The 5,217-nt window shown below is 32.9% G+C and overlaps 1 protein-coding gene across 1 annotated transcript in view; it reads right to left on the minus strand.

Moving 5' to 3' along the window:
* Nucleotides 1-5,217, minus strand: part of VPS8 (VPS8, CORVET complex subunit) — a 255,708-nt gene that overhangs the window by 164,306 nt on the left and 86,185 nt on the right. The window lies entirely within an intron of this gene.

Genomic DNA, 5,217 nt, shown 5'->3' on the forward strand with positions numbered 1-5,217 from the left:
AGTAACACAATAATAGTTTGGTAATTTAATATCCCACTCTCAACAATGGATAGATCATCCAGACAAGAGAATCAATAAGTAAACACTATATTTGAACAACACTATAGATCAAATATACTTAAATGTACAGAACGGTCTATCCAACGACAGAATATATATCCTTCTCAAGTGCACATGAAACACTTCCTAGGACAGACCAACTGTTAGGCCACAAAACAAGTCAGCAAATTCAAGAAAATTGAAATTATACCATGTATCTTCCCTGACCACAATGAAACTAAAAATCAATAACAAGAGGAAAATTATGAAATTTATGAACACGTAAAAATTAAACAAAACTTTCATGAACCACCAATGGGTCAAAAAATAAAAGGGGAAATAAAAACCTTTCTTGAGACAAAAGAAAATGGAAATACAATACCAGAACTTGTGTGATACAGGAAAAATAATTCTAAGAGGGATGTTCATAGCAATAAACATCTACATTAAGAAGAAAGATCCTAAACAAACAACCTAACTCTACACCTTAAAGTAGAAAAAGAACAATCTGAGCCCAAAGTTAGCCAAAAAAAAAAAAAAGGAAATAATAAAGTTTTGACCAGATATAAGTGAAATATATAACAGGAAAATAATAGAAAAGATTAACCAAACTAAGAGTTGGTTCTTTGAAAAGATACATAAAGCTGACAAACCCTTAGCTATACTAACCAAAAAGAGAAATAACCAAAATTAAAAAAAATTATAAATGAAAAAGGAGATAATACAACTGACACCACAGAAATCAAAATGCTCACAAGAAGCTAGTATGAACAAATATATGCAAACAAACCAGACAACCTGGAGGAAATGAAAAAATTCTTAGAAACATACAACTTACAAAGACTGAATCAGGAGGAAATAGAAAATCTAAATAGACCAATTACTAATAAGGAGATTAAATCAGTAATCAAAATTCCCCCAATGAAGAAAAGTCCAGGACCAGACTGCTTCACTCGTGAATTTTATCCAACATTTAAATAAAAATTAACACCAATCTTTCTCAAATTGTTCCAAAAAACTGAAGAGGAAACACTCCTAAAGTCATTTTATGAGGCCAGCATTATCCAGATACCAAAACCAGAAAAGGACACAAGGGGAAAAAAAAAAAATAAACAGACCAATATCCCTGATGAATATAGATGCAAAAAGCCTCAATAAAATACTAGCAAGCTAAATTCAACAGTACATGAACATAACAGAATGATCAAGTGGGATTTATCCCTAGGATGCAAGGATGGTTTACCATATGCAAATCAATCAATGTGATATATTGCAACAGAATAAAGAAAGTATAATATGATTATCTCAATAGACACAGGAAAAGAATTTGACAAAATTCAACATCTATTCATGATAAAAAATCTTAACAAATTAGGCATAGAAGAAACATCTCAACATAACACAGGCCATATATGACAAACCCACAGCTAAAATCATATACTCAGTGGTGAAAGGCTGAAAGCTTTCGCTCTAAGATCAGGAACAAGACAGGGGTGCCCACTCTCACCACTTCTATTCAACATAGTACTGGTAGTCCTGGCTAGAGAAGTCAGTCAAGAAAAAGAAATAAAAGGTATCAGAATTAGAAAGAAGTAAAATTGTCTCTATTTGCAGATGACATTATTCTATATATTGAATATCCTAAAGACTCAACCAAAAAATAACCTTGGGTCTAATCAATGAATTTAGTAAAGTTGCAGAATACAAAACATACAAAAATCAGTAGGCACTTTATACAATAGTAACAAATTTTCTGAAAACAATGAATTACTTAGGAATAAATTTAACTAAGGAATTGAAAGATCTATATTCGTGGATTGGAAGAATTAACATTGTTAAAATGTCAATATTACCAAAAGCCATTTATAAATTCAATGCAATCTCTAACAAGATTACAATGGCATTATTTACAAAAGTAGAAAAGCATTCCTAAGATTCATTTGGAACAACAAAGAGCCCAAATAGCCAAAAAATCCTAAGGGCTGGAGGGAAGCAGGAGGAATCATACTTCCTGATTTCAAGCTATTATTATAAAGCCGTATACATCAAATAACATGATATTGCCATAAAAGCAGAACTAAGCCAATGAAACAGAACAGAAAGCCCAGAAATAAACCAATATTTGACAAAGGGTCTAAAAACAGTCAATGGAGAAAAGACAGTCTTTTCAAAAACTGGTGCTGGGATAACTGAATATTCACATGTAACAATGAAACAACCCATACCTTACACCACTCACAAAAATTAAAACCGAAATGGACTAAAGGCTTACATGCAAGACCAAAACCATGAACCTCCTAGAAAAAAACATAGGAATAAATAACACGGAAGTGAGTCTTGATAATAATTTTTTGGATATGATATCAAAAGCACAAGCAACAAACCAAAAATAAATAAATCGGTCTACATAAAACTAAAAAGCTTCTGCATAGAGAAGGAAACCGTCAACAGAGAGAAAAGACAACCTACACAGTGGGAAAAAAATTTTTGTAAGCCAAATGTCTGATAAGGGGTTAATACCCAAAATATATAAAGAACTCACATACCTCAAAACCAAAACAGCAACTAACCCAATTAAAAAATGGATAAAGATCCTGAACAGACATGTCTCCAAAGAAGATATACAAAAGGCCAACAGGTACATGAAACAATGCTAACCATCACTAGTCATTAGGGAAATGCCATTTAAAACCACAACGAATTACCACCTCATGCTTGTTAGAATGGCCATCATCAAAAGGACAAGAGGGAACAACTGCTGGCATGGATGTGGAGAAAAGAAACCCTTGTGCATTGTTGGTGGGGTTGTAAAGTGGTACAGCCATGATGGAAAACACTACAGAGACCCTCGAAAAATTAAAAATAGAACTACCACATGACACAGCAATTCCAATTCTGGGAATATGTCCAAAGGAAATGAAAACGCTAACTCGAAAGGATATCTGTACCCCCATGTTCAAGTAGCATTATTTACAATAACCAAGACATGGTAACAACCTAAGTGTCCATCAATGGATAAATGGATAAAGACAGACAGACAGACACACACACACACACACACACACACACACACACACACACACAATGGAATATTATTCAGCCATAAAAAATGAGGAAATCCTACCATTTACGACAACATAGATGAACACTGAAGGCATTATGCTAAGTGAAATGTCAGACAGAGAAAGAAAAATACCATATGATCTCACTTATATGTGTACTCTAAAAAACAACAACAACACCAACAACAACAAAAACTCCTAGGAAAAGAGATCAAATTTGTGGTTGCCCAAGGCAGAGGGTTCGGGGGAGGGAGAATTGAAAAAAGGAGGTCAAAAGGTACAAACTTCTAGTTATAAGATAAATAAGTACTAGGGACGTAATGTACAACGTACATAATGACTGCAGATGACTGTAGCTAACACTGCCGTATGATATATAGGAAAGTTAAGAGAGTAAATCCTAAGAGTTCTCATCACAAGGAGAATTTTTTTTCCTTTTTTCTTCTTTTTACTATATCTGTATGAGACAATGGATGCTAGCTGCACCTACTGTGGTAATCATTTCACAATATATACAAATCAAACCATCATGCTGAATGCCTTAAACTTATACAGTGATATATATCAATTATTTCTCAATATAAACTGAAGGGAAAATGTCAAAGAAGATGATGGTATAAAGAGAGTCCAGTTCAGGGAGAAAGATACCATATTGAAATGAAGCTACATTTTTTATATGAACATATTTGAGAATAACACAAGATATTTCTAAAAGAAAGAACCCATTTTTCTTTTTCCTTATGTAATCCTTCATCTTAAAACTGCTAGGGCCACTTCAACTTTATTTGATATCATTTATAATTATCTCAATTTGAAGAGTTGGGTTGATTCCAGTGCTAATTAGTATTAGAAACATTTCTACAACTTAATTTCCTCACCTGAAAATGAAGATAAAATTACCTCTCTTACACTATAATTATGAGGATTAAATGAAATATGTAAAACTGATCCGTAAACTATTGAGGCTGTTTTTAAAAATACAAGATAAATAACAAGAGAATGTGAAAAGCAGGGTAAAGAGAAAACTAAGTTAAAAGCTAGGGTGAAGTTAGTATATCATGGCTTTTAGCTTTGTAAGAAACAGTAATTAACTACACAATTCACTCTCCATCAGCTAATAGTAAACAAGCTGTTCATAAGCTGTAAAAGTATTTCTGGTACTAATACCTGAGGGAAATTTCACCCTTAGGCCCTCATGAAAAAAAGACAATGTGTAACAAAGTAATGTTCTCAGCAACATCCTAACTATGAATACAACATATTTCAATGAATAATTACATATTACGCTATAGCTAAAATACTGGAATTAATTTTAGCCTCAAGGAAGCAGATGCTGTATAGCTCTTTATGACTTAATCAAAGGTCTGACATGGTAAATAACTGCCCTCTTGATGAACTTTACAGACACTTTCAAAGTATGATTCAACCTTTTATGATTTAGGTTACCTGAATATATCTAAATTCATGAGTCAAGTCAATGTTGTATAGAATTTTAGGAGTATCTGCACTGGGTCCTCAGAGTTATTCTCCACCATCAGAAAGTGGTACCAGACAGTAGTTAAGAACAAGAGCCCAGGATCTAGACTGCCTATATTAGAATGCCACCTCGGAACCTCAAAAGAAGTGTCAGTGAGTTTTGGCAAGTTATTTAATGGTTTCCTGCCTCTGGAAGCTCCTATGTAAAATGAAGATAATAATACCTACTTCACTGTAATAAAATTAAATAAGTTTTTATAAAAATTAGATAAATTAATATAAAGGGCTTAGAACAATACCTGGCATGTAGGGGCTGTTAATATAAGTGTGAAAAATCTGTGAGCCAATACAGGTTGGTTAATTCATACAGTTACTATTTAAATCAATAAAGCCTAATCAAGAGTTTATTTACAATGATTTCTTTTCAACAAAAAGGCTGCATAAATCGACACTGAAAAAGCATAATAATCTTGCCCTTTTTTTGGCTGGTATGAAATACTGTTTTAGTGATGGTTCATGAAAGAGTATATATACAGTACATGAATCATACATTTTTACTTTTAAGATCCTTAAGTAGTATTGCTCTTTTGTTAGCTATGTTCCACTATCCTGCTACACAAACACATAGATGATAAACCTA

The sequence above is a fragment of the Pteropus vampyrus genome, unplaced genomic scaffold (genome assembly GCF_000151845.1).
Source record: "Pteropus vampyrus isolate Shadow unplaced genomic scaffold, Pvam_2.0 Scaffold14, whole genome shotgun sequence".
NCBI classification, from domain to species: domain Eukaryota; kingdom Metazoa; phylum Chordata; class Mammalia; order Chiroptera; family Pteropodidae; genus Pteropus; species Pteropus vampyrus.